This window comes from Balaenoptera borealis, assembly GCF_965194805.1.
Source record: "Balaenoptera borealis genome assembly, chromosome: 8".
NCBI classification, from domain to species: Eukaryota; Metazoa; Chordata; class Mammalia; order Artiodactyla; family Balaenopteridae; genus Balaenoptera; species Balaenoptera borealis.
In genome coordinates this window covers 69,625,418-69,641,651 of record NC_138865.1, presented here as the reverse complement: position 1 = coordinate 69,641,651, position 16,234 = coordinate 69,625,418, and the positions used below count along the sequence as shown (strand labels likewise).

General features: G+C 40.4%; 1 long non-coding RNA gene across 14 annotated transcripts in view; it reads right to left on the bottom strand.

Moving 5' to 3' along the window:
• The window catches only part of LOC309634102, a 149,717-nt gene that overhangs the window by 23,519 nt on the left and 109,964 nt on the right, over positions 1-16,234 (bottom strand). For 10 of the 14 annotated variants that reach the window (XR_014247842.1, XR_014247844.1, XR_014247848.1 and 7 more), the window contains 7 exons: positions 15,790-16,134; positions 15,088-15,168; positions 13,741-13,914; positions 13,410-13,639; positions 12,037-12,171; positions 9,528-9,712; positions 9,061-9,223 (listed from right to left, as the gene is read on the bottom strand). This is a non-coding gene — a long non-coding RNA (uncharacterized lncRNA). Of the gene's footprint in view, positions 1-9,060; positions 9,224-9,527; positions 10,590-10,926; positions 11,369-12,036; positions 12,172-13,409; positions 13,640-13,740; positions 13,915-15,087; positions 15,169-15,789; positions 16,135-16,234 lie in introns of all 14 variants that reach the window. The other 4 variants (XR_014247843.1, XR_014247845.1, XR_014247846.1 and 1 more) reach the window with 4 other exon arrangements.

Below are 16,234 nucleotides of genomic sequence, written 5' to 3'. Positions count from 1 at the left end.
ACATAAAGGAAATCATGTTTAAGGATCCAGCTCTGTCTGCAACTAGTTTCTATAACCTTGAGGGCTTGGGGAGGAACTCTCAACAATAGGTTTGACGAGAGGTCTAGAGCATTAAATTGAAAGTCCCGGAGCAGGACATTCTAGTGTGACTGTCCCAATATGGAGAAAATCTCAAGCATCAAGAGGATAAAGAAACAGGTGGTTTCAGCAGAGTCACTGAAACAAGGAGAAAGGCAGTACATCAAGATAAATGTAATTATCTTGATGCATAGAATGGATCTACATGCATGCAGTAATTACAGAAATAAGGATTATGTGTAAATTGGCACCAGTCCAGAAGTCAACCTTATTGATAGCTATCATGTAACTACTAGAGTTTTCACCTCTAACAGTTGGGTATGTGACACAAACTTAAGAATGATTCTTCTTTGGGCTAGAACTGTCTTCATGTAGGAAAATAATTTGTAAAGCTGATTAGGGATAGAAAGAGAATTCTGAGGACATAGGTCAGCATGAACCTAATAGCTCTACCTTAAAATGAGTAAGAATTTAATAGTGGGGAGAGGAGACCATGATAAGCAATATGGTGGGGAGATAGAGTCCAAGTTGCAGAAATAGCAGGAAGAGCTTTAGGAACCCACATATCTCACAGTGAATTTTTTGTTGTTTGTGCTGCCGTAATAGCAATTATCTCAATCTTCTCAAGACTTCAATACAAATTTACACAAATAAATACCGCATGTGCTTAGAGAACACTCTGTAGGTCCTGACATGTAGGAATCTCCCAATTAAAAAGCCAACTCATGACCCAATTACTCTACAGTGCACTTTACAGTTGACAAGCCAAGTCTAAGCACACAGAGCTTCCAGCATTCTAACTTTTAAAATATGAACAGAAAACCAGTGATTGCTTGACAGTTGAAGAAAGCCTCTAACATAAAAGATAGAGACATCAAAACAGAAGCAAGGAGGAAAGAAAACTCAGAGAACGCACTAAAAAGAAGAAGATTTTTAAAAAATTATATTTAATGACCTCAGAAAGAGAAGATAAGCTATCGTTAAAACAAGGTCAGGATGCTATTAAGAAAAAGGAAGAAGCAGACATTATTATTAGGATAAGACAGCGTTCTTAGAAATTTAAATATGATAGCTAAAATTACATGGATAAATATATATTTATATGCATATTGTATATATATGGAAAACAGGAAAATACCTCAAAACCTTTAAAAAATGGGACAGAAAAAAAGATGAAACTAGAAGGCCAATCCAAGAGGCCCAACAGCCTACCCTAAGGATCCACAAGAGAAAAATGTCAAGAGAAATCGTACAGGAACATTTTCTGGACCTGCAGAAAAGTCCTCCTGAGCACCCAGCACAATAAATAAAAAAATACCAACCACTGCTGTAAAATTTCAGAATACCAGGAAGATAGTAAAAGTTTCGAGAAAGGGAAAAAGGCAGGTCACATATAAACAATCAAGGATAAGAGGGCAGTGAACATTATACCCAGGGCTATCAAACTAGAATACAAACACTTTCTAACATTTAAGATCTAAAAATTATTTGTCTCCCATTCACCTTTTCTCAAGAAGTCTTCTAAAGGATTGGCTTCCCCCTAAAGCAATAAGGTACACCAAAAAGAAGACGTGATATCCAGAAAATGAGGAATCAGTACAGAAAGGCGATATAGGAAATTCCCTTGACGATACTGAAAATAAATCCTACTATGACAGCAGGTACAGGTATAGTCAACAAGCAATCCCGATGAAAATGAGAGCGCAGGGACATGCAGGAGAAAAGAGTTCTAGTGTAAAAAAAAAAAAATTAACCACTTGCTTATCGGGTAGATTTGCTTGTGTAGAAAGTTTTCTCAAAGGCTGTGCTGCTTGAGTTTGGGAATGTGGATACCAAAGCCAGACGGGCCGGGTTCCAATGCTGCCTCTGCCACAATGATCTTACATCTCCATGAAGCACAGGCAGCCTCGCGGTGCTGCATGTTTCCCACCTATAAAATGTGGATCGTCATGTACCTACCGCACAGAGTTTCTTAAAAAATTAAATCCATTACCCTACTTAATGTGTTAAAATAGTGTTTTGAATATTACGGGCTCTCAGAGGGGCTGAGAAAACATTAACAACGTGTACAGAGAAAAGAAAGTACATTTTTAAAAACATAATTTATCAGCTCTCGGAAAAAATAACAGTTGAATAAGAAAGGAAACGTAATGATAATAGACTCCTTGGCTCAACAGTGAATATTCCATTGTCAGATAGATAATACAAATAGTAAAAACTGCAATGTAAAAAATTAGAAGGATGGAGGAAGGGTAAAAGGGATATGAGATAACTCTTTACCACGATAGGAAGTGAATTAGAGGTAGGCATTCTATGTAGAATGAGGAATTAAACATTAAAATGAATGAAGAAATATGTTTAACATAGTCCTGAAAGAACAGGACATGGGTAATGATGGCCCTTTGGGTACCATGATAAGTGACTAAGTGAGTGAGACAGACGCAGGGGGACCAGGGGCTGCTGCTGGGCTTCCAAAGCACCAGCTTCCACGAGGGACCTGAGGGTTAGGGGTCCACCATGGGGTTGGCACTGCTGGGAACAATGCTAGGAAGGGAAGAGGTCCCTCCTTAGCGTTCCATCGCACAAACCCCGAACGTGGGTCTCGCCTATTCTGGGAAGGTTCTTTTCCGGTCTGGGATAGGGCCTGAAGGGCAACCTAATCCTGAAAATTCATGGGGGAGAGCTTCCCTTTTTGACCTCCACCGCCTAGGACACAGGATAAGCTTGGCTCGACACTACCACCATTCATTTAAAAAAAAACAAAAAAATTACATTTTGGTTTGAAATCATCATTTCTAAAACAGCAAGTCATGACAAAATTGATATTTGAAGGCATCTGACCGACACATAAATAAAGCACTCTACATCCCTGTTGTGCTCTGAAATTAAACAGATGAAAAGGATTGTGTCCATGACAAGTAGAAGAATGAGAGAGACGGCGTAGAGGTTGAAGCTTAAGTGAGACCTGAGATTGCCTGGGCGCCAGCTGATGTTTCAAAGCCGAGCCAAGCGGTGAGTACCCTGACGACCGCCCCCAGGTATCAATGCTGGCTGGCACGCTTCCACCCCAGGGACCCATCACTGGGCTTTGCCTTCATGCCTGGTACTCAGGTATCCTTGTGGTACTCAGCTCCCACACTGTCTTTAAGGGCTGAATAAAACCACAAGGCTAGCCAGCATGGAGGAAGTCACTTAATAAGCACTTTCCTATCTGGGGGGACAGATGTGTCTGGATTTCCGTGAAGGAACTGAAATTTCAACAGCTGAGTTCAAGGAAGCTGCTCCAGCAACCCAGAGGGAGATGTGTAGGGGTCTTGTGTTTTGTACCGTATCTTGGCAACCCTCCTGGCTGCTGCTGGCCCATGGCAGAGGCCCGGCTCCTTTTGCAATGGGCCTTGAGGTGCTCATATTTCCAGCTGTGTCAAGAAGAAAGAGTGTGGTAAAGTCACGGGACTCCTTGCTTGGGTCACAGAAACACCAAGACACCACCTGAGAATGAAATCCCACAGAAAATAGAAACCGATAGACATTTCACGGCACCCAGGGGAAGCGAGGATTCTTTAAGAAACAAAATAAGTGCAGATGAATTTTTTTAGAACATCCGAAATCCTGAGTAAATGGCCTTGGATTTACAATGCCCATGGATTTTTGGTGTTTTAACAATAAGCAGGAATTTGGGTTTTAACTCCTTTAAGCATTTTCCTATAAAAGGAATTCACCCCAGCCATTTTTTCTAGACAGTATTTCACTTTCTCACTTTTTCCCCTCTAGGTTAGAGCTATGATAAAAAGAAGGGAGACTGAGGAAGGGAACAAATATTTATGAAGTGCCCATTCTATGCTGGCGTTGGCCTAGAAGCTTTGCCTGTATGCCATGTTCCTTCTCACAAATCCAAACACAGACCTTTGCTTCCTCTTATGCACTGCCACTAACAAAGAGAGTCCATTCATTCATGGAATTCGTCGAGGACAATACCATCAATTCAAACTGTAAGTGAATGCGCTCATCTCTTGGTTATCAAGATTCTTGCTGCGACTCATTTCTCTATTTTGCCCAGTATTTAAAACCCTTCATCATTTGTTGCTTCTTACCTTGCCCAGTGAAAGTGGGCAAGCACTGTTACCCTCACTTAATAACCCACGTTACCCAGGGAATAGCCTGGATTAGAAGCTATGATACTCAAAGCTCCTGGATAAGCGCTCTGAGTCTCCTGTCTAGACTTGATGAATAATTCACAGGTCTAGTTGGTGGATGTCCAGTTAGGAGTCTGGCCGAGCTGATTGCTTCAGAGCCAAGACATCCAGGGCCTTACTCTTGCCTCATTTTCCTCCTTTCTCTCTGATTGCTGCTTCTTAAGGGAAAACCTCTCATTTCCCTATTCTTTTAAGAGTTGGTACAGCACAAGGTTCTGGTGCCAGCCCTCTCCTTGGTTATTCTCTTCACTCATTCAGCCAAAAAGCATTTGAGCTCCTAGCACACGGGCATGTCAATTGCCTGTTGGCTTTCAGGTCTATTGCTGGCTCTTCCGCTGTTCTGCTGTGTATTATAGGCTCCCTTGCCCTCTAGCTTCTGGTGATTACTTACAACTTATGGGCAGTACAGTGTAAAATTGGAGGGAGGGAAAAAGAAAGAAGACCAGATATTTCTTTCTTTCTCTCCCTCTTGCCCACCCTTCCTGTGAGCTTCAGGTCCTGGATCCCGCTGGTCATGGGTCTAGCTCCTGTCAGATGATGGGCTCGCTTCCTCCACTGCCCCTCCAGCCCTAGTGGTGGTAGCAGCTTCCAGCTATTACTGACCTGTGGGTTGCTTCATTTCTCCTTGTTTGGCTTGCCAGCTTTTCCATCACCCTTTTAACCAATTATCTGTATTAAATCCCATCTGCTTGCAAGATTTAGAGGACTGTTTTCCTGGCTCTATCCTGACTGACACAGACACCCTTCTTAGCTACAAGCTACAGAAACCAACCTTGACATGTTGGCAGGAAAGGATTTTATCACGTAAGCTATTGGAGAGATCAAAGAATCTGCGAGAGGACCCCAGAACCCGGCTCGGAGACTACAAGGGAAGGAGCAGTGCTCGAAAATCTCCAAGCGACACTGTGTGGGGGAAGCCATGCTCGATGTCTTGGGTCGTGCCATGTGTGCCACCAACACTGGATGCTGCAAGGTACCATTCAAGCTGTTGTCTCTACTACCATCTGTCAACAGAATCAAATCTGGGCATCTCCTACTTCTTCATGACATTAGCTTCCAATTTAGAGAGTGTGGAGATGGGTACATCTGATGCTCAATGCCCAGGTCATGTGCCCAACCCTGGCCACAAGTGTATCTGACATTTTCCATTCCTGTCCTGGGAGATGGGCTCTTTATAGGCAGAATTCCCTAAATATACGATAGAGATTTGGATGCCTGAGTAGACCTTGAGACAAGGATTCAAGTGTAAGTGGTTTCTTTGGGAGTTGTGAAAATCCCAGGAATCACTGGTAAGGAAGGGAGGGTAACTTATCGATCGAGTTATTGCTATGAGGTAACTAGATCTAAATCCTCTAAGGGGGACTTGGAGCCAGTGTAGAAGACATGTCTCAGAGTCACCCCAGCGCCTAGGAGCTGAGCTATTTATACACCAACTATACCCCAAGCTGCTGAGAGCAGCGGGGGTGGGCCTTAATTCTCCTGCACTCCCAGCTTCCCTCCCCTACTAGTGAGCTGAGTGGACCTCATCAGCCAGAGCAAACCTTCAGGCAAATAAAAGCAGTGGGGAGAGCAGTTGAAAGTTGGGCAGGTGTAAGCTGTAAAGGTAAGGGAGAGATGACGAGACAGGGAACCTACCACATCAGCCACGGTGGATAAGAAGAAGAGCAAAGGTCCACTAGGAACTGCTCAGCGTTGAAGATATGACAGTGGATAAGAGAGAAGCATTCCTGGCCTCACTAAGCTCATGGTCTCATACTCAGACATGAGAACAGGCAAGTACAATACACAGTGGGACAAGAGCAGTAATAGAGGCAGCCCTACGCAGCTAGAGGTAGACCTCAGGCCTCTAAGACCCAGGAGCAGAGAGCCAGCATCCTACTCATTTTCACATCCCCATTGCCTAGGATGGTACCTATTCAATACATGTTTTCTGGCCCAATACTGACCTGCCAGGCACAGTTCTGGTGTGTTATATTCATGGTTTCTATGTAGGTGTGTCCCCATTTTACAGGGAAGAAAGTTAAGGCACTCGTGATTATTCCTCACCACCTGACTACCCCTAGTGATTCTTCACATTTCAGCTTTGATGTAATTTCTCCAAAAGTTTTGCCTGCATTTCCAAGCCTGGGCTACCCCGACCGGAGAACTTATGTTCTGGTTTGTCATTGGCAACTCATTCTCAAGTATCCTCCTGAGCTAAGCTCTTAGAGAGCAGGGACTATATGTCTGTTTTGTTTAGCAATGTACACTCAGCATCCAGGCTAGTGCTGGCACTTTCTAGATGTGCAAGCCTCATTTATACTGATGATTTTTTGAACGATGTGAATGAATGAATAAGGATCAGAGAGGTTGAGTAACTTGACCAGTCACACATCTAAGACATGGCAGAATTGAGGCTTGAACTGCAGTCTGTCTGACCCCCAAATATCTCCTCTGCTTTGCTGAGCATTAAGCAACTTATCTGTCTATGGCAACTAGAAAATTTAACTTGGCTTAAAGGTTGCTACTCTAAGGTCAGAAGTAATGGGGCAGGAAGTGTCTAAGAACTTCCCATATTCATGAGGCTGAGGAATTATCAAGCAGAACTCTGGACCTAAAGCTGGAAGAAGGTTTCTAGAGGATATGGCAGGATGGGACAACCTTTAAAATTCCCTGAAATTAGAACATTCTTTAACACCATACACAAAAATAAACTCAAAATGGATTAAAGACCTAAATGTAAGACCTGATACTCTAAAACTCTTAGAGGAAAACAGAGGCAGAACACTCTGACATAAATCACAGCAATATCGTTTTGGATGTGGCTCCTAGAGTAATGGAAATAAAAACAAAAATAAACAAATGGAACCTAATTAAACTCAAAAGCTTTTGCACAGCAAAGGAAACCATAAACAAAACGAAAAGACAACCTACAGAATGGGAGAAAATATTCACAAACAATGCAACCGACAAGAAATTAATCTCCAAAATTTACAAACAGCTCATGCAGCTCAATATCAAAAAAAAAACCCAATCAAAAAATGGGCTGAAGACGTAAATAGACATTTCTCCAAAGAAGACATACAGATGGCTAGATTCTCAACATCACTAATCATTAGAGGAATGCAAATCAAAGTTACAATGAGGTATCACCTCACACTGGTCAGAATGGCCATCATCAAAAAATCTACAATAAATGCTGGAGAGGGTGTGGAGAAAAGGGAACCCTCTTGCACTGTTGGTGGGAATGTAAATTGGTACAACCACTATGGAGAACAGTATGGAGGTTCCTTAAAAAACTACAAATAGAGCTACCATATAATCCAGCAGCCCCACTCATGGGCATATACCCGGAGAAAAGCATAATTCAAAAAGAGTCATGTACCACAATGTTCATTGCAGCTCTAAGTGTCCATCAGCAGACGAATGGATAAAGAAGATGTGGCACATATATACAATGGAATATTACTCAGCCATAAAAAGAAACGAAATTGCATTATTTGTAGTGAGGTGGATGGACCTAGAGACTATCATACAGAGTGAAGTAAGTCAGAGAGAAAAACCAATACTGTATGCTAACACATATATATGGAATCTAAAAAAAGAAAAATGGTTCTGAAGAACTTAGGGGCAGGACAGGTATAAAGATGCAGATGTAGAGAATGGACTTGAGGACACGGGGTGGGGGGAAGGGTAAGCTGGGACGAAGTGAGAGAGTGGCATGGACATATATACTACCAAATGTATAACATATGCATATACATATATACACAATGGAATATTAGCCATAAAAAGGAACGAAATTGGGTCATTTGTAGAGACGTGGATGGACCTAGAGAGAGACTGTCATACAGCGTGAAGTAAGTCAGAAAGAGAAAAACAAATGTTGTATATTAACGCATATATGTGGAATCTAGAAAAATGGTACAGATGAACCAGTTTGCAAGGTAGAAATGGAGACACAGATGTGGAGAACAAACGTATGGACACCAAGGGGAGAAAGCAGTGGTGGTGGGATGAACTGGAAGATTAGGATTGACATATATACACTAAGATGTATAAAATAGATAAGTAATAAGAACCTGCTGTATAAAATAAAATTCAAAAAAAAAAGATACATGCACCCCAAATGTTCATTGAAGCACTATTTACAATAGCCAAGACATGGAAGCAACCTCCATGTCCATCAACAGATGAATGGAAGATGTGGTACATATACACAATGGAATACTACTCAGCCATGAAAAAGAATAAAATAATGCCACTTGCAGCAACATGGATGGACCTGGAGATTATCATACTACGTGAAGTCAGACAGAGAAAGACAAATATCATATGATATCGCTTATATGTGGAATCTAAAAAAATGGTACAAATGAACTTAGTTATGAAACAGAAGCAGATTCACGGACTTAGAAAACAAATTTATAGCTACCAAAGAGGAAAAGTGGGGGGGAGGGATAAATTGGAGTTTGGGATTAAAATATACACACTACTATATATAAAATAGATAACAAACAAGGACCTACTGCATAGCACAGGGAACTATACTCAATATCTTGTAATAACCTATAATGGAAAAGAATCTAAAAATATATATATATAGCTATATCCCTATACGTAACTGAATCACTTTTCTGTACACCTGAAACTAACACATCAGTATAAATCAACTATATTTAAATAAAAATTTAAAAAACATTTTTTTAAAGATCATACCTGTTTTTCTGAAAATTGGTGATCTCACCTGAATGGAGAATATTGGAGGAAGAACATTCTCTGCAGGATAGTGAATGAACACAGGCATTACCTGAAGTGTCCTGGAGAAGGATGCAGGACGTCTGGACAGTGGCAGTGGGTATGCAGGAGACGACAGAGGGGCAGAGTGTGTACACACTGCTATATATAACACAGAAGACCAACAAGGACCTGCTGTACAGCACAGGGGACTCTGCTCAATCTTCTGTAATAATCTAAATGGGGAAAGAATTCAAAAAAGAATGGATACATGTATATGTATAACTGAATCACTGTGCTGTACGCCTGAAACTAACACAACATTGTTAATCAACTGTACTCCAATATAAAAATTTTTAGAAAAGACTTAACTTTCTAAGGTTTTTAATCTCTAGGTAAAAATGTTCCCTCTAGCACCGGCAATGATTGACGTCATTAGCTTACTAAACCAATTTTAAAATATTGGAAATAAAGTGATTGTAAGCATCTGATCCATCATTGTTTGCTCTTTAAGACACTGCAGAAAAAGTCATGCCCAACCTCCAGCTTTCAGATGTACACGGAGCCACATTCAAAATGCAGGGGAAGAGGGAGATACGGTTTCGAAATCTCCAGTCAAAGCAATTCTTCTTCTGCCTTATTTATCATGTTCTCATCTCTCCTTTCGGCAAAATCAAAGAAAGTCATCCATCCTCCACGCATGCACTTTCCACACTTCCTCGATTCTAAAATAGCCAAGCAGCAGCATAGATTTATTAACAGCTTTTTGGTATGGGGAGGTGGGAGAAGGAAAAGACAGGGAAAATGAGACATGAAATGTTCACAGAGATTACAATGCACATAGCCCGATTTTAGAGTGTGAAAATGTGGCCCTAAGAAAGTCTTAGAAGTGAAAACACATGCTAATTAAATATAAAGTCTTCAAGTAGTATTAATGAAGAGCCTATATATTTTGTCCAAATGAGACTGCTAGATATAACCAAAAGAAGTTGGAACAACAAAAAGAGCTTTCACAGAAATTAGTTTTGAAGAAGTAAATATGCATCTTAAAATTTCCTTGCAGCATGTAAGATTTGTTTCTGAAAACTGGTAAATTGATTAGATCAATCAATATTTACATGTATAATAATACAGGCGCTTTGACAATCAGTGTAAACTTTCTTGGTAAAACTGAAGTAGGACGTAATTTCTATGTTAGCTCTTTTTCTTCTAGAGAAAAATATGTCTGTGCCCCATCGGCTTTTAGATAGAAATCCATAAATGCAGCCAATTAGCTTAACAGTTCATCAGTCACCCTTTAACTCCATCACTGATTCAGAAATTCAGAAGCGAACACTGGGTTGTAGTCATCTAGTTCTCACCACTTCAATATGTTCCAGCAACGTCCACTCACAGTGCCCACCCAAAGGATTAGAAGGGCAGCCAAAGGCAAAACACCTTTCTCAAAGGATCAGTATTTCATGAACCCCTCAAAGATCAATATATAATCTAAGATACCACAGGGAGAATTAAAAGCAGGACAAAGATATTGAATGTATATACCAAATTAAGAGAAAGTGTGGAAGAAAACACTAAGATCAAGAATACATGTCCAGGGCTTCCCTGGTGGCGCAGTGGTTGAGAGTCTGCCTGCCAATGCAGGGGACACGGGTTCGAGCCCTGGTCTGGGAGGATCCCACATGCCGCGGAGCAACTGGGCCCGTGAGCCACAACTACTGAGCCTGCGCGTCTGGAGCCTGTGCTCCGCAACAAGAGAGGCCGCGATGGTGAGAGGCCCGCGCACCGCGATGAAGAGTGGTCCCCACTTGCCGCAACTAGAGAAAGCCCTCGCACAGAAACGAAGACTCAACACAGTCATAAATAAATAAATAAATAAAAAAGAACGTGAATTTCTAAAAAAAAAAAAAAAAAAAAAAAAGAATACATGTCCAAAATTTACAGCACGTAGACTAGGAATAGAAAATACACTGATTTTCTGTTGCCTGGTCTTCTGGCCACAGCTGAGCCCTAATCAACCTCAGAGCCAGATGCATCCTCAGAATCCATCTTAACATACTTTTTCAAAAAGCCACTCGAGACAATTGGAAATAGAACTGAGAATTCTTTGCCCCCACCGCTGAAGACTGACTATTTTAAGCCATGGATATCTCCCATTATCTTGTACCCTGGCTACACTTAGCTACATCCTTGAATGTGCCAGGCAACTTCAAGCATCTGTGCCTTTGTTTATTCTGTTTCCTCTATCTGTAGAAATCTTAGGTATCCTTTGTGGCTCTATACAAAAATTTCCACTTTTATGAGGCATGTCTCATTCATATCCTCTAACCATAATTAATTGTTTGTAGTTCTTCATTTATTTCATGAGCTCCAGCTAGAGGAGCCTAAAGGATGTAAAAGAAAAATTTTACCAGATAATGATAGTAATTACTATTATATGTAACATTATTTACATATAAAATATATTTCAGCCCAAATACAAAGCTAAAGAGGGAAATAATGATGAGAGTTATGAACTAAATCTCCCCCCCCCCCTTTTTTTTTTAATAAAGCTGTAGCTTCTACTATAAAGTCAATATATAAAAGTTTAGATAAAGCCTGGATTCCTATTGTAAAATGTAACAAGGATAGAAATTCAAACATAATATCACTTTGTTTTGAGCTGTAAAAACTCTATCAAGGCAAAACATCTTACTTCACAAAAGTTACTTTAAAAGTTAGCAGATTCTCATTCAGTCATTCCCACCATGGGCTGACACCCAGAATCATAAGAGGAACTTTTGTAGAGTATGGATTCCTTGGCCTCATACTTGGCCTGTGAGCCAGCATGTTTGGGGAGTGGAACAAAGAACCAGTATTTTATAAAAGCTCCCCTAGGTGAGCTGAAGAACAATCATGTTTATTGTCTTAACTGATGGTTCTCATAATTGTCTGAGCTGGACATATCAGTAAATGTTCTTTACGAGGATACATCAATGAACATAAGAATTTGGGCTCACAGTATTTGAATTCCATTTATGCTGTCAGTTTCAGGGAAGATACGGGCACTGACCTTGCTCCTTTTGTTACTTTGGCGTGGTAGTGATGGGAGAGAACGGACTTGGAAAAAGTTTCAAGTCTTTAACAAATTTCTGAAGAACAAAATGTTGACCGAGCTAAAACGAAATGTCTCATGGTTGTCTTCAGTCTAAACAAGAAAATATTAGGAGGCAAAACTTTGTTAAAATTCAATTTGACTGATTTATCCAACCATGAATACAAGCTGGTTTTCACACTTTAAAAGGCAATGTGAAAGTCTGGTTTTTTTCTTTTTCCTTTTTTGTTTGTTTCACATGTCAATCGTCAAAAGAGCTTAGTTTTTAAGACTTTGGTTACATGATGACCACATCTTCTTAAATGAGGAAAGAACTTGGTTATGTTCAAAGAAATAAAAATGAACAGTAATAGAGTTTTTAAAAATTAGAATCTCTGCAGATCTAATTTACAGCTGATTTGGGGATAATTCACACCATAAAGTAAAAGGAGATTTGAACTTAGTAGACTCCATTAATTGGATGTTTTCTGACAATTCTCTAGGTGCCACTCTATGTAAATATGTTTTCTATGCACGCATGCCCCAGTGGGAACCAAGGACACTAGGGATACAAATGAGTAAGTTGACTCAAACCTTAACAAAAAATGAGAAATGCATCTGACTCTCAACATATTAAACTTAACATAGCCTTGGGACTTCCCTGGTGGTGCAGTGGTTAAGAATCTGCCTGCCAGACACGAGTTAGAGACCTGGTCCAGGAAGACCCCACATGCTGCAGAGCAACTAAGCCCGTGTGCCATGAGTACTGAAGCCCGCGCGCCTAGAGCCCGTGCTCCGCAACAAGAGAAGCCACCGCAATGAGAAGCCCGCGCACCTCAACAAAGAGTAGCCCCCGCTCGCCTCAACTAGAGAAAGCCTGTGCGCAGCAACGAAGACCCAACGCAGCCAAAAATAAATAAAATAAATTTTTAAAAATAAACTTAACAGTCTTGAATAGTGTGGCTGGTAGGTAATAACACCAATGTGCATTTAAGAAGAATATGTGAAATTCCATTGCAAACCATTCATTTTCATGAATCTCTCTTCTGTGTGCTATCTTTTGTTGTATTTGACAAGCTCAGAGACAAAAATAATACAAACCCACCAGCTTCCTGGGTCCAACCAATATATAGGTAGACCTTTCACCATCCCTGTAATGTGTCAATCTCCCTTTTAGGTTAAGACAAATTTGACAGTACACAGGGAAATTGTTTTAAAAACCATGGTTGTGCTAAGCGTGGGACATATACTCTTATAATACTAAAATTCTTTTTGTTTCTCACATAAGAATTTACAGCTTTCACAATGCATGAATATGGTTTTTGGAGTAAAGGTGAAATTGTAATACTCACATTCAGCTGAGCAGCCAAGAGGATCTGGGCAATTTTCCGTATTTGCTCTGTAGATATGTAGTACAGACCACATCAGAAAGGAGAGGACTTACTGGGGCAGGTTGTATTTTCCAAAAATGGCCACATTAGTATTTCCAGTCCCACATGTTCTTGTAGAACTTGCTACTTACCCATCAAGAGATAGAGTCCATTTTTCCTCTCTTGGCACCTGGGCAATGCTTTGCGGCTACCTTGAGTAAGAGAATGTGAAGAAAGTGATGCTGTGTGACTTTCAAGGTTAGGTCAGAAAAGCTGATACAGCTTCCACCCGGCTCTCTCCTGGGACACTCACCTTTGGAACCCAGCCACCATATTGTGGGGAAGATGAGCAGCCGTAAGAAGGGCCACATGTAGGTGTTCCAGCCACAGCCCCATGTTGGTCCCAGCCAACAGTCAGCATCAACCACCAGACAAGCGAGTGAGTGCCCTTCAGATGATTCCACCTTCTGCTTTCCAGTCACCCCACCTGATGCCAAGTAGAGAAGAGACAAAATGTCCCCGCCCACCCCACCCCATCCAAATTGCAAATCTGTGTGCGAAATAAACACTCATTATTTTAAGTTGCTGTTTTGGAGTGGTTTGTTCTACAGCAACTGGAATACTTATCAAGTGTCTTGATTCTATTTCATCTTCTGTCAACAGCTGAAGTCACTTTTCACCAGGAAAACAACCTAACAATCATTTAACAATGACTCCATCTACAATGATTCATATATTATGGTATCTGACTCTCCCATAATAACCGCCCTTTATCTACTATGCATTTGGTCACTGTGGGACTGGCATCATGTGAGAGAGCTATGCTTGTTTAACTTGGACAGTGCAAATTTTCTTTAAAAATTATAAAATTAATTCATACTCATGAAAATTCAAACTGTACAGATTTTTAGTAAAAGAAAAAAAGTCCCACTTTGTTAGTTAACTTCCACTCAATCCCACATCTTTTTGAGGTAACCATACCAAATCCAGTGTGTATCCTTTCAGACCCTTCTCTGCTTTTCTTTACCTTTATACACACACACTCACACACTCCTAAACACATGTCTTGGACATTTTCCTCCGGAGATCATGAGTTTCTTTTTAGTATGTTGTTAAAGCACAATCATCATACATAATATTGATGAGAATTATGATCGAGACAGAAAGATGACGATGATGGTTGCCATGTTTGAGTTCTGACTATGTGCCAGGTAATGCAGAACATGGAGACCTTGAAACTGGCAAATACTAAAAAACAGGGCTTTTGTTTCTGGAAAACCAGTTGCTAAATTTACCAGCAAGGACCATGTTTGTCTTTGCTTATTAATACACCTCCAGCACCTAGGACAGTGTCTAGCACATGGAAGGCTCTCAATAAATATTTGTTGAATGAACAAATGAATGAATGTTTTAATCACAGCCTCATACAGTATTCTAATTGATGTACTTCTGAAATGAATGTGACCTACCAGTTTTATGAATGAGCTTAATTCCAAAATATAAGTGCTATTTATTCTTTGTTTTCAGACATTTCTTTACATGGATAATTGGATTACCCTCTCTGTGGGTCACCAGAGCCAATGGCATGGCTGGAGCATGCAATTCACAGGAAGGCACAGTTCCCCAATGGTCAAGTGTTCATGCAAAAATAAATTCATACCTCATAACCAAAAAGTACCATCCTTTCTTCCTTCATATCTTTTGACAGCTTTTGTTATATTAATGGTTTCTTAGGAGCGACCTGGTCAAGGACAAAAAACATACTGAAGTACACTTGTACTGTGGGTATGTGTGTATTTGCACAAGCAAACCTGGGCATAGGCAGATCTTTCTGGAGGAATCTACATACATACATAATAAATAATCTTCTTTAAACAGAACTGGTAGGAGGGTTGGTAGGAGATCAGGAAGAAAGCATGAATAATGAAACATAAAAAGGATAAGAATCCAGGCTTTGTTCTCTGTCGGTGGAAGAAAATCATACCTGCAAGGTGGTTATCTCCAAAATTAACCAACTACCCAGATAAATATAAGCAACTTATGTACTTTAGGCCTAAAAGACTCAAGGCAGTGTGGTAACGATCAGGTGGGGGACAAAAGCATTCCCGGAGAGCAAAACTATGGACACTATTTAACCCTCATTACATGCTCCAGGTTTCAGGTCACTGACAATAATTATGATTTGCAGAATGATAGACGTCTACGTGGCACTTCCCCAATTCCATCTCTCCTTAAAATACAAATGCTACCCAAAGCATATTTATCTTTTCAATTAATCTTCTTGTGGGCTCCAAGAAATTCTTTTGGGTCAGGCTGATCTGAAGGAGATGAAGGATAGTGGTATTGGTGTGGGTTTACTCACCAATTATTCTTTAAGGCTGTTCCCTTCCAATGCTGGGCTAACAAACGGGCATTTAGTTGAATTTTTTTTTTCTTTCCCTTTTCTTTGGGAAGTTCCAAGAAACATTAGGAATCTCTGTTCTGTTTCTGTGAAAAAAAACTCATTAGGGTGTTATAAATGATGGTGTGGCTTTCACTTATGAGAGTCATATATCACCACTGGAAAGTAGATATCCTGTGATTCCTTGCTTCTGAGACATAGCAATAATTTCCACCACTGAAAATGCAGCCATCATTCTGGTAGTACTTTCAAAATCAAAGGCACTGGAAAAATGCAAAGAAGTGAGGAGAAAGCCACGTATTCCCCCTGTAGAAATCAAAGAGAATGAAATTAAGGGAATGTCTAAGAAAATTTCTAGCATGTCAAGGTTTTTTCAGATGAGCAAAATAAATTAACTTATCAAGAA